The sequence below is a fragment of the Theobroma cacao genome, chromosome 3 (genome assembly GCF_000208745.1).
Source record: "Theobroma cacao cultivar B97-61/B2 chromosome 3, Criollo_cocoa_genome_V2, whole genome shotgun sequence".
In the NCBI taxonomy this organism is placed as follows: domain Eukaryota; kingdom Viridiplantae; phylum Streptophyta; class Magnoliopsida; order Malvales; family Malvaceae; genus Theobroma; species Theobroma cacao.
In genome coordinates, this window is record NC_030852.1 from 21,951,129 (window position 1) to 21,965,917 (window position 14,789).

Below are 14,789 nucleotides of genomic sequence, written 5' to 3' on the forward strand. Positions count from 1 at the left end.
GCACTCGGACTAATAGCCCTCAGGCGCAATTCCTTTGCCTTTTCCGGACGTCTCACCACCTTGACAAATAACAAAGTCAAGGAATTTACTATATTGTCCCTAAATTGATATAAATTAATTTAAATTACTAATGCTTGATATGTAAATGCAAAAATATGTCTGATTACCGCTTAATCACGGTATCGATTAAATTCGACCGATCACCCGATTAATCGACGATTGTGTCCAAATCACCTCCAAATTAATTCATTTCTCCTCTAATACCTTAATTTACCACATACATTTAAATAAAGCCAAATTCAGCATTAGAACCCTCACAGTTCCTTATAGAAAAATTTGGTCATTTGGTGCACTAGCATCGAATTTTTTTTCTACATAACCGTTTCACCTTAATTCATCATTTTCCATGCCATTTTCCTTGAAATAAAAACAATCCCCCATTGATATTCAGCCCTCATGGTTCGGCCAACAAGGAACCCTAGAGAAATTGAATATTTCTTTTGTGTTTTTGTTCATAACCATGCTTAACTATCCCTAAACACTAACATAGTCTAAAATCAAATTATTCCAACAACAATTCCTCTTCCATACCCATTTTTCAGAATTGAATTCATCATGATAACTCAATATTCAACCATGGAAATCAAGAACAAAAGCATGGGTAAGCTAGGTATCAAGGAGAATTAAAGAAATTTTAACTTACCTAGCTTGTTTCCTTGATTTCTTCACTTTTTCTTTGAATTTCCACCTAGGTTTTCTTGTTTTTCCTTTTGTTCTTCCTTTTTTCTTGTTGCTGGATGCCTAGGCCGAATATGGTGAGGGAATTGGGGATTTAATGGGCTGATTTCTATAGAAAATAATAAAATAATCAAGCATGCCATGTGTCACATGCTTATTGGCCCAATTTTTAACTTTTTGACTTTTTCTTCTTAATTTTCCACCACAAATATTCTGGTATTTATCCAATCCTACCACAATTAAAATCCCTTGGTCTTGACAAGTGCTGGGGTGAAAAATTTACCGATTTGCCCCTGGGGTGAAAAAATTACTATTTTGCCCTTTTACTCCGAAATGTACCGGAATCTCATTATTTCTACTTTTCAACCTAAAATAACACTAATATTGATCAATATTAACCAAATGGGGCAAAAAATGTTTAAAAAAATTTTCGTTTAGTCCTTTAGTGGCAAAATTACCATTTTGCCCTTGTGCTCCATAAATACCGAGAATCACAATTTTTCACTGCTAAACATCATTTTATACTCCAATAATCATAATTATATTTCATATAATTATTCTTGGTCAAATGTGATCAAATCTTGGCTAAAAATCTCCATTTAATCATGAAATGGTAAAATGACAATTTTGTCCCTAATCGGTCAATTTTCCTGATGGACTCCAAACTGGACCTTGAACTCCGAATCACTATTTTAAACCATTCTGTGGGTTTTCAAAATTTTCAATTTCCTCTTAGAATTTCTATTTGAACTAGTTCAAGGCTCGATTTAACTTAGTTGTACCACTCGGTACAATACCGTCTTTTAATCGAGCTTGACAGGGTCTCACATAAATGATCTGAATAAAAAATGATCCAAACGCGAAACATATTCAACTTAAAATCGTAATAGTCTAAATTTAACACTAAAAATGAAAATTTTAATTATTAGTTTCATTCTAATCATAATTTGTTCTAAACTCAGAACGACTTGAAATAAAAACAATTCAAAACAGTTTCGTACAATAATATGAATTTAACACTAAAAATGAAAATTTTAATTATTAATTTCATTCCAATCATAATTTGATATGGACTTAGAGCTCAAAACGATTTGAGATAAAAACAATTTAAATTCAAAACATTCTGAACTCATGTTCGAAATGACTCAATTTGAAATTGTTTAGATCTATCGTTTGCAAATGGGCCATATTCTATTATATATATATATATATGTTGATTTCATATGTTTTTGATGATAACAAAACATTCCTCATTCATTAACTTCACTATTTAAGTGTGCAGGGTTTAATTTAATACCCATAACAAAGCTATTAATTAAAAGCAAGTTAAAGAGCTTGCTAAGTTTAATAAATAGTTAATCGATTAAGAGGGAAAGAGCAAGTAATGAACAAAAATAGAATCTTAGTAACTGATTATCAAGGGACCTTAATCAGTTAAGGCATGTCTATGTGATAAGCTAAAGCAAAACAGAAATATACTAATCGATTAAAAGGTTTGGTTAATCGGTTAGAGCACAAGGTCCTAGTATCTTCAAGTGCCAAAAATAAGTTTGAAAGTATAGTTGACCATTGAAGAGAGCCAAAATGGAGAAGTTTAAAATTCGAAGATCTTTTGGTTGATTAAAGTTGATTTTAATTGATTATGGTTGAAGGAAGTAAAGCTTCAATCAATTAAAGGAAGAGCTAACCAATTACAAGAAGACTGTTGTGAAGAGAAGTGAAAATAGAAAGTTTGTAATTGGTTAAAACCTACCATAACCAGTTAGAGGAAGTCTGCTGAAAGAGAAAAGTCTGAAGACAGAGAACTCTTAATCGGTTAGAACCTCTAATAATCGGTTAGAGCAAAGAATGCAGCAACAGGATAGTGCAAGGTAGAGAAAATGTAATTGGTTAGAGCTGCTTGTAACTGGTTAGTCGAAGTTTGTTTGCCTGTTTGAATTTAAATACTAAAGGATAAAAAAATGGCTAGAAGTGTATCAGAGTTGCTTCTAACGGCTAAAAACTATCTCTAATAGAAAAATCTGACTCCCTAAGTATAAAAGAAAGCTCCAACGGTCAAAGAAGTAGGATTTGAAGAGAAAAGAGCTACATTAAGCAAAAAGCCAAATATTCTTAACCAAATACACTTGTTCTTCATTCCAAATTCAGAAAAAGTGTTTGATCTTGCTTGTAATCTGTCCAGACTTGTAAATGTACTTAGTTGTACTTTTTTTTCTTCTCTTTCTTGAAAAATTAGAGTGTGGGAAGAACTCTCTTTTTTGGTGGAAGCTATGAATTCCTCTAGTATAGTGAAGTTGGGTAGAAAATCCTTGATTGGAAGTTCAAGATAATGGATGTAAGTCAAGGGGACTAAACCACTATAATAGCTTTACATTATCCACTTCTCTTTACCCTTCCTTACTTGGTGTTTTTAGCCACTAGAAGTTTTATATTCATTTTCCTCTACACAGTTAAAAGCTCTATCTTTCAAAAAAGGCTAAACTTAAAATTTTTAGTATTATTCACCCCCTCTAGCACTCCATTGGGACCAACAATATATATATATGTGCTATGTGTCACAAATTACTCTTTTTCACTTAAGTATGCGATAGTCCATGCGGCACTTGAGTGGGCGCTTCCATACAAGCCAACCAATAACTCGTTTATATCTAAACAAATATCAATAATATCCATAAATTAGTTTAAGACAATGCAACATTGAAATCATAGGGCATAACGAATATCATATACACAAGCACTGTGGCCAAATAAAGAAAATATTTTATTAATATCAAAATAAGTACAAAGGGACCAATACACGTCATCTTTGGGCCATAGGAGCAGCCTTAGATGGTTCACTACAAATATACCTTGACTAGTGAGGCAGCCTAACAATCTGTCGACTGTTCACCCCTTAAAAAGAGGTTACGAGGTTTTACAAGTATTTGACCAAGAGCCATTACAATGTGTGAGATGGGAACATTCCTGTTCTAAAAGATCTTCCCCTAAAGACTTATCAAGCATTTCTAGAGATGTTAGCAAGTGCCATTACAATATTTAAAAAGGGGACATCTCTTCTGAGGGTACAAAGGACTTAGTCTCCTAGACAATTTTACCTTGTCATAGCCCTATACAATGTTGGCTCATGACATCCTCCCTCACTCAATCTGTCAACGTCCTTGTTGACTAGTTGACTTAGAACTCTTCAATATTTTGCTTGAAAGCATGAGGTCGACTTCCTTTTCCTAGGTGATTTCATCTACCCTCAGACTTTTCTATTTCACTAAGTACTCTTATATCGATCATCGGTTGATTGTTTTCATTCTTTCTGCAAGGATCTCCTCTACTCGACTTTGTGATTGTGGGGTGGTGGTGATGGTGGCTTTCGTGGCTAACTTTTGCTTGCATTTGCTAGATTTGCATGGAACGGCTTCAGGTTGCTGACATTAAACACTAGATGCACCTTCATCGACTTGGATGGACCAATCTTGTAGGAGGTTTTCCCCACTTTAGCCGTAGTATGTTCGGCATGAAAAAGCTGTTTAGGTACCAACTTCACTAGCACAAGGTCCCCCACCTTAAAGTGTTGCTCTCATCGACTTTTGTCTGCCCACTTTTTCATGTGGCTGGGGACTTTCTCTAGATAGGCTTAAGCAATCTCTGTATTCTGTCTCCACTCTTTAGCAAAGTTAAAGGCTCGAGGGCTCTTCCTGCTATAAGATTCCACCAAGATGTGGGGAAGTCTAAGTTGTTGACTAGTGACAACTTCGAGCGGTGTTTTGTTTGTGGTGAAGCTTTTCTGCGAATTGAAACATAATTGAGCTACATCTAACAAATTAAGTCAATTCTTCTTATTTGCTTGTACAAAATGTTGCAGATATTCCTCTAGTAATCCATTAAAGCTTTCTGTTTGATCATTTGTTGTGGATGATAATTGGAGAAAATGTTGAGTTCTGACCTGAACTAGAGGAAATATATTTTATTAGTAGAAGATTTAAAAACGCGTGTAACATATTCATAGAATAATTAACTTACTTATGCCGAACAAATAATAAAGTGAAAAATTAAGGTGAAGAGGATTAACATTGTCACATTCCAAACCCAGGGGCTGTGACCAGCACACAAGTTCAACATACAAAATCTGCTAGACTCGAGCAAACCTTGAAATACAATGCTAAAGACATCAAATAATCAAACACACCATTCGTCCATACAAAAAGTGCATCATAGAATTGTTTTTCATAGCATATAATCAAATCATCTTTTACAAACTTGCACTTTGGCACGTATATCAATGCATTTTTGTGCATAAATGGAAGCAAAAGTGCAAATGCACATTATATACAAAGTAACCATGTCTTGGCGAACATAATAGGGCCACGCTCGTACAACAATTGAACAAAATCAAATGGCAACACCGTGCCTACATAATCCAAAACATGTTATAGTTTAAAAACCATAATGCAGAAATAGACTTTGACTCAGCAAAGTGGACTGTCAGATGAACATGCATACTAGATGTCAATGTTCAATCAATGAAATAGGCATTAACTACGTACTTCCCAAATAGAAATCCCCCATTTACTAATTAACTATGGAAAATGCGTTAACTATGGAGCAGCAGTGTGGGGGACCTTGAGTTGATCAAGTTTCATCTGATCCTCCATAACTAGAAACTACACAAAGGGCTAACCAAGAGGTATAAAGGGCCCTTCCATATTGTAAAGAAGGTTGGTCGGATAGCCTAGAAGTTATACATGCCATTAGAACCCAAAGTCCACTCGGTTTTCTATGTCAGCATGCTTAAACCTGATCATGTAGATCCTGATGACCTAAGTAGAGGTCAAAGCCAAAGGCACTCCATGGGGCAAAAGGCCTCTTATGACTAGGAAATTGAGGGGATCACAGTTGAGAGGGTCTTGAAAATGAGGAACCACTAGCTACAACACCAATACATGGTTCGATGGAAGAGATAGCTAGCTAGTGAGACAAGCTGGGAACCTACCCAAACCTTGTGGCAGTTCGAGGATTTAGTGGAGCAATTCTATGCTCAACAGGCAACGAAGGCATTACAAACCTAATTAGGGGAGAGTGTCACGTCCATTTTGTGCTTGGGGTGAACTAGCTTGATGGTGGCCAGGCCAAGCTTGAGAATATGCGAGCCAGCTCGATGGTAGACGAGCTGAAAGAGTTGAGACTCAAATCTTTTGCCAATGTAGTGTTCTGGAGCGTAGGCAATGAGCAAAAAGCTTGGGCAAAAAGGTAAATGCACAGGCAATATGCGAAAAGCTTGGGTATGGGATTAGCGCACAAGCAACGCGAAGTGCACTAGACCAGATTGGTGCACAATTAAGGCATTAAAGGGACTATCTACCTTTAAGACTCGTGGGAACCACTAGCTAACCCAAGACCTGCGAGGCAGTCGTTGCTAGCAATTTAAGAGCAGTGCTAAGGTGCGTTAAAGTGGCCCATTAGGGTTCAAAATGCTACTTAGCTGTTAAGCATAGCCTTGTAATGGATCCAAATGATCTTAGGCCCATATAAACCCCTTGAGCCCCTTTATTTGAAGGAAATGACTTTTGTACTAAGTATATATGCAATAAAACTCTTTTTTTGTTCCTAAAGCTCACTATACTCTTGTTGTGCATCTATCCATCAAATATTTCAAACAGTTACTGACCCTCACAATTCAAAGATACCAAACTTATCATAATATTTATCAAATCACAAGACTTAGCATTTTACATGCATCATCATACCAAGCTCAATATATCTCAATAGTGCAAAGCTAATCAACTATTGGCTCATATCAATAGGTGCAGTCAAATTGTTGGGTCATGGTTCTAAGTGCAGAACAAAGTAAGCACATTGACCAATGTATGGTCCACATCGAAACAAACAAAATTCATAGACATCATTGACAATCAAACATTTTCAAAAGAAGGTTGATTTTCGTTTTCAAATCATATACAAGTATATACATACATATAGCTTTCAAAAGCTTTTGTGTAAATCAAAGTATTTCTCAAACACAATCAAAATTCATAGAATTCATATTCAAATAGTTGCCTAGACATCTCACCTCTAGGCTAACTCAAAAATATGCATCACATAGCATTATTCATGCATAAATATATACATATACACATATGCTCCTAGTTCAAAACATAAAGCCCCACTCACAGTGACAAGCATAAGCTCCTCCAATAACAATTCAAGTGTTCCTGCTCCACCAACAGTTTAACTAGCCCAAAAATGATTTCCAAATTCAACAATGGTCAAATAACTTTGTTTCCCCCTTGTACAAAACACAAACAATTTATTCCTCAGCATTCAAGTATTTTCCAACATCAAACCTATTTCAACTTCCATTTTCTCAACATTCCAAGTCTAATTTCAAGTTCTAAGACCAAAAGCTTAAATCCTTACTTTAGGTGTTGGTCTAGACCATTTTAAACTCTCAAATTTCCTACAACTTAAGGGAAATGTATCCAAGTTGGAACAATAAAAAAAATTTCACTTAACGGTAAAAGATGCTATATTTCTAGATTTTGATTTTGATGCTAGTCATGATAATAAGTTAAAATATGAGGAACAAAATCCAAATCTAAATGTAGCTAGTTTCTACTATTGGTTGAATGATGCAGATGAAAAATTATGATCAAGTTGCACAAAGAATATAAAGCTATCAACTATGTCATATAAATCAAAATTTAACATTAATGAGTCATGTTTTAATCGTTTCATGGAGATAGTAAAGAATATGCTTCCATCATATGAAACTTTATTCGAAAACTTATATATGATGAAGATAAAGATGATGTAACTTGGACTTGGTTATATTAAGAGACATGCATGTAAAAATAATTTCATGCTGTTTATAAAGAAACTAATGAGTTGACATATTGTTTAATATGTGGTCATCCTCAATATAAACGACCAAATTAAGTGAGGAAAGGTAAAAGAAAATTTCTTACAAGATTTTGCACTACTTGTCACTTATACTAAGACTTCAAAGACTTTATATGTCAGCAAAAACCATTGAACATATAATAAGGCATGGACAAAACCAAAGTCATAAGGGAGTGTTTAGACACCCTGCTGATCGTGAGGGTTGACAACACTTCAATCACTCTTTTCAGTCTTTCACCTTCTAAAATAACAATTAAATGGCAAGAATTGGTGATGATAATGAAAAAAGAAAGGCTTCTTTTTATGTTCCAAAATAAACAACTTTATATGTTCCATGCAATAAGGACATGAAAGTCATCAATGAGTGTTCCACTTGAACAATATAACATATGCTGAAAAATCATAAATTGTCAAAAACAAGATTGCTCTAGACCAAAAATTTTGTTTCTTATAAGCATCATAAGTCACAATATAATCTTTCCACAATATTTTCAACTCATCTATCAAAGGTCTTAAGAGAACATTTATGTTTTGCCTTGAACAATTTTTTTTGGAATGACCATATTAAGGTATATATATGTAAGTTTTGTACATATCCATAAGATTAAATTATACAATGTGAACATTATTGGCCAAACAGAATCAAATTTTACAGTTAGTCCAAAATGAATAAAACCATCCTTACGTAATCCAAGTCTCACATTTCAATGTTCCAATACAAAAGATTGTTTAGTACAACTGAAGTGTTGCCAAGCCTCGCGATCAACAAAGTGTCTAAATACTCCCTTTTGACTTTGGTTATATCATGCCATATCATATGTCGTCAAAAATTTGTTCAACAATTTTTGTCGACATATAAAGCCTTTGAAGTCTTCGTATAAGTGGCAAATAACACAAAATCTTGTAAGAAATTTTCTTTTTCCTTTCCTCATTTAATTTGATTGGTTTATACCAAAGATGACCACATATCGAATTGTAGCATTTTATCTACATATAGAAATTTTTTTTTCCTTTCCTTAATTTGGTAACGAGGCTTGCTTTATTATCTAGCACACCTTGGTGGTGCTGGTCGAGTAAGGAGTATCGACTTAAACGGCTCATGAATTTTATTGAGTTTTTATGAATTATTTGTAATATTATTATTATATATATTAATAAAATATAATATTTATTTATATATTTTAAATTTTTATTACAAATTCAAGTTTGAGTTGATTATCAAGCTTTTCATATAAGTTAAAGATGATAAACTTAATTAAATCAAGTTTGAGTAGTTTGATTATTTTTTAAGCCAAACTCGAACACAAAAAAATAAAACTCAACCAAGCTCAGGATGAGCTCAAACTTTGAATTTTTTAATTGAGTCAAGTTCGAATCTATTATTGTATTGACTCGGCTTATCTCGATTTACACTCTAGCTTGAAATTAATATAGACAAATTATTCAAATATGCTTTCAGAACTTTTGGTCCAAATATATGCTTCAAGATTTATAAAGTCAAGCCATAGAGACTCAATTCTGGTAAGCACTATTTTGCTATTTGTTGCAAAAAAAAAAAAGGAAAATTGTTTTGTTGGTCATATCTTTTATATAGTATAAGAACAAAAGTAATATTATTTTGTCCATTTATTCTGAATTACTCACGTATGATAAGGAAATAGTAATAAATAATCACTTTGAGTATTTATTTCTTACAAATAGTTGGATAATGGGATTAACAAGCTATTTAGCATTTCACATATACAACGATTTCATTTTCTCACTGTATTTCACACAATAATTGTTAGACATTAAAAATCTACCATGGTTATTAATATCAACATACATAATTATTGTAGAATTTTCACGGAAGTGTACATTATTACAAACAAGTAATATAATAATAAATAGAGTATCATTTTCATAAGGATTTGTTCTTAAATTTTTACTAAGTACTAAAATTTTATAACAAATTAATCTTATTTAAGTAATCAAAATTTGAAAAAAAATTAATTAAAATAAACACAAAATTAACTAACATAAATTAAATATACTTGAGAAAGACAATAGACTAAAGATCTAGAATTATGAGTTCATTCAATACTTCATTTGATGCCAACTTCTCTAATTATTTACCTTCTTAGGTGGTTTTACCAACCTAGGATCCAAAATTATGTACAAGTTTCCATCGAAACGCTTGCATAAATACCTAATTTAATTAGTTCATTATATGTTTATAGGAATCAATTAAATTGAATTTATTAAGCTAATGTCCTAATTTGGCTAAGTATGGAAATTGGCGTATGTCCACCTAAATCACAAATCAGATCATCTAAATGATGTAAACATACACTATTCAAACCTTATTACAATCTAAAATCTCTTTGTCAAGTCTCAATTAGATTCATAAATCAGTTAATTGTTGATCAAGCAATTAAAAGCATTAATAATATATTTGAATAAGCAAAACTATATTCATTCATAATAAATAAAAAAGAAACTAATATTTAGACTATATATTAAAATCCACCACAATCCTAGACAAATAGTTTGGTTTATAATATCTAATAAAAACAATATCAAAAGAAATTTAACAATGAATCCAAGCCAAAAAAATAAGAGAAAAATAAAAATAAAGAAAGAAACTAATTATCGAAGCTTTGCAATCTCAATTTTCTCTCAAATTCTCTTATTTTCTTACTTTATTCTTGGTTCCTTTTCTCCAAAATAATTGCTTACTACCTCCTCCTCAAAACCTTTGAAAAAAGTCCCCTAAATAGGATCCAAATAACCTAATTTTTAAAATCCCATCAAATTTTTATTTTTAGGAAATTCTCTAGTGCCATGGCCTTGGGTTCCTTAGTGTCACAACGCTGCCCCATTTGCTATAGTAGTGTCGCAGCCTTCCCCTCTTTAGCATCGTAGCGTTCTAGCCTAGGGAATTTGTACGATACCCTTCTTTTCACTAGCGCTGCGACCTTGTCTCCTCAGTGCTGCGACCTTTGCTTCTTTGGCGCTGCAACCTTGAGCAACTTCAGGTCGTGGCCTTTACTCAACATGCTGCTTTGTGCAGAACTGTAATAGTCTAGCATCTTCAAATATGAGTTTTACCTTAATCTGATTAGAATCGGACTAAGTGGCAAGCACCAAAGTTGTAGCCCTTTTTCTTACCTTTTCAATGGATTAAGAATCACATCAATTGGACTTCTACAACTCAAGTTATCTTCAAAATACTGTAATATATACGAATAAAGTCATCACTATATTTGTGCGAGTTTAAATCAAATGAACTTTTCTCATCAAATATTTTATAAACGCAATGAGAAAAATCAACAATAACTATTCTTAAAGTAAATTAAAGAAAAAATAAAGTAATATTAAACTAAAATAACTTAAATTAACTACTCAACATATAATCCAATTTAAATTAGAAAAAACACTTAAAATGCTAAAATGCAAAACTAAAATCTCAAAGATCTAACTATTTAAGCCTTAAAATGTATCAAAATAACTCTATCGAATAGAGTTATCAACGATTAAGTAAAAAATACAAGGCATAATACTTGAAATAGTCCTTAAAATATCTTTAAAAAATTCAAATAAATTGTTATTCTTTTATTGTATTTAATAAAGCTTTTATATTTTTATTTTTAACTAAATAAATCTTTATGACTAATGATTGACTAACTGTTGTTTGTCAAAATACTACTTGTCATTTTATAATAATTGACGTTGATGTGACATACTAATATGTTACAATGAATGATAGCTTGATATATGATGTGACATGATAACATGATTATATGGTATTTTTTATCTTTCATGTTAATGCCACATCAATGTCGTGTGAATATAATTATCATTTTATGACAATTAACATTGATGTGACATGCTCATATGTTAAATGAATAATAACGTGATATATTGATGTGACATGATAACATGATTATATGATATTTTTTATCTTTCATGTTAATACCACATCAATGTCGTGTGAATATAAATAACAAATGAGATTTTGATTGATGATAATTAGTCAACTATTGATGATAAGGGTCTAATTGATTTAAAATAAAAGTATACAAACTTGATTGAACAAAATAAAAAAATAATAACTTATTTATATTTTTTAATAATTTAAAGATTTTTTTAAGTGTTATATCAATATTTCAAATATGTAATTACGTAAGGAAGAGCAACAAAACAAAAAAGAGATACAGTGGGCTCAAGAAGGCACCTATTTCAGCCCTTTGGGTTGGGTAGCTTAGAAGCTCAATTACATAAAATTTGCAAGTTTCGACTTCAATTGAACTACTTGTTAAGTTTGCAATGCAACATACACTCAAATATTTAAAAGAAAAACCCAATGGCTAATAAGTAATGACAAATGTGGTGGCAATGGGCCCAAATCTACTGTAAAATATTATGAATGGGCTTGTCCATTAACCCTATTTTAGCCCACATAGATTGCCCAAAACTGATCCTCCCCTCGTTGCCCTACATCTTTCCTTTCCCGCTCTATATATAGGACAAGTAACAGCAGACAACCCTTAAACCCTAGTTGTTCATTCCAAAGGAGGCCCTCTTCACCTCCTCCCTCACCATCTTCTTCAAATCTTATAAAACCCTAGCGTGATTTTCCTTTATGATTTAATGTTACGTTGTTTTTGACTCAAAGCTTTCATTTTTCTTCTTCTTTCCCAATATTTCTACAGATTTGCTATTCGAAATTTTCTCTTTATTTTTTGGTCTTGTTTCTTTCTTTTTTTTTTTTGCCAATGATGGTATTAAATATACTTTGAGAGAGGTTTTCTCTTTGAAAAATATCAAATCTGAGGCATAAAAGGCTATTCTTGTAACTGATTGATGCCACAGTAGGATTTGTTTTTGAATATGCTTATTTGCTTGAATGTTTCATGTTTAATTAGCATAAATTTGAGTTTTTAAGGCTTTTTAAGCTATTATAAAAGTTGCTTTTGATTGAATATTTGAAAGGTTGTTGATTTTATGGGCAAGTGATGATTGAATATCTGCACTCCTTTCTTTGGGTGATTGATGACTTGGTTTTTATTGGAAATCTCTCTAATTTAATGTTTCATCTCTTCTTTTAAATTACTGTCTTGCTTTTATGTGAAATTTTCCTGATAAAGCTTAAACTTATGTTGATTTATAGTTATGAAAATGGGGACTTTTGAATGTTGCGATAGATCTTTGTCCCCACTGATGGCTTTACACTCTATAATTGCAATGATTTTCTGTGAGTAAAGCTTATATCAGTGAGTTGCCTAAATTTTATTAGGTATGTACCATTTGCTCTACTAGTTTGAATGTCCATTAAAATCTGATTTATTCTCTTAGAATATGTGCAAGTGATGATAAAATAGACAGGGACATCAGCACCCATTGGAGGATGATGAGTTGTCTATGATGGGAATCTCTCTGATGCACAAAAATAAATTGATTTATAGAGTTTCTGTTTACAGGTGTTGGAAATATGGTTTGATATGCTAATCATCCTCTCTGTATTTAACTTGAAGGATTGTGGTTTGTCTATGATGCATTTTAATGCACGTATTATCAGATCAAATAATGATGATATCTGATAATTGTCACTACCTCTGAGACGGACCGCAGAAATGTTTCTTGAATTTGCTTTAATTGTTCATATTAAGTCGTACACATGCAAATTTAGTATGTAATTGTTGTCAATTTCTGGTGCTGGTGCTGATGCTGGTGTTAAATATATTTTGAGTAAATGAAGTGAAAAGACTTACATCTGAGCACTTAATCTGTTTTCTACCAAATTCTAGACTTAAATCTTGTGTTTTGGTGTTTTCTCAGTACGAGGTTATATCCCTATCTTTATTGGGCAAATATATGTATATATATATATATATATATATATATATATATATATATATATATATTTGATGTCTGTAAATTCCAAATTAAACGTCACAAACAAATTTTCATAGATGTTGAAGGTCCTCCCACTGTGGAGTTCCTCCATCGATAGATGATTGCATATTGCATGGCCTTGTGGAGCAGCATTGCCGCCATTATTTCTTGGGCCAGGCCATAGACATACATTTTCAATAAAGTTTATCTTAAAGCTTTTAACAAGCAGTGGCCTATGAGGATATCCATAATAAAATACCATCTTTCGGGACTGAATGGCTTGGTTAGCCTTGATGTCCGTCTGCAAATCTGAGGCTTTGCTGTGGGCTAATTGTTCAATTTATTTCATAATTTAGTTGTTATTTTGTTCTTGTGATGCATTTAATGTTTGTATGTATATTGATTTAGATATAAAGTTGAGTTTCTTGTGATTATGATGTGTTTCCTGTTTGACTGCATTGTGTCTTATGTTGTAATGCAATGCTCCTTTTATCAGTAATTGATACGGCAATGCTTCTCATCCCCTGAGCTTTGGAACCTTTGGTCATTGTTCGTACTGATTAACATTGGAAGGGACAATTTCCACTATGAGAAGTATGTTATCTATTGAATGCTGCTGACATAATGGTGTTTATATTTGGTCTCTTTTTAACTTGGAGCTATTTTTTAAAGATATAAATTTTGAAATTATTTTAAAAGTTGTGATCCATTCTCTATGTGTTTTTTGCTTGAAGATTGCCTGATGATTGTTAAAAAAGAACGGAGATTCGAATGGTGCTGTTGTTGAAGCCTGATTACCAATTGGGCTCCAAGAGCATCTCATGTGATAAACAGTTCTACATTGACTACTTATGAAGGCTTTCAATATTCTCCAATTGCATGGTTTTATTGCTGTCTAATGTCTTACAATCGCAAAACTTGAATATTTGCTAGTTTTGGCGAATTCTTGAGATTGTCTGAAACCTGTTGATTCTCATGAAATATAAGTTGCTTTAAACTTAGAATCTCATTGAGACCAGTTGGAATAAATAAATTAGAGATCTGATGTCAAAAATTTTGGTAGAAAACTGTTTCAAGATGAGAAGAAGCTAGCACTTTGCAACTAGATGTATGATTTCCTATATGTACTAGTTTCGGTGGCCGAGGGGATTGAATGCATACTGCATTAGGATTTTACCTTCAAGCAATTTGATTTGTATGAGTAAAATATTTGATCTCTGTATACTCTTTTTACCACGAAGGATTAAAATAGACTCGACTCTCAAGACCAGGTTAGGATGGTA

At 32.5% G+C, this 14,789-nt stretch overlaps 1 long non-coding RNA gene across 1 annotated transcript; it reads left to right on the forward strand.

Annotated features, from left to right (window-relative positions):
• On the forward strand, positions 13,522–14,789 carry LOC18604722. The gene is made up of 2 exons (XR_001926868.1): positions 13,522–14,100; positions 14,241–14,789. It is a non-coding gene; the product is annotated as an uncharacterized LOC18604722 (long non-coding RNA).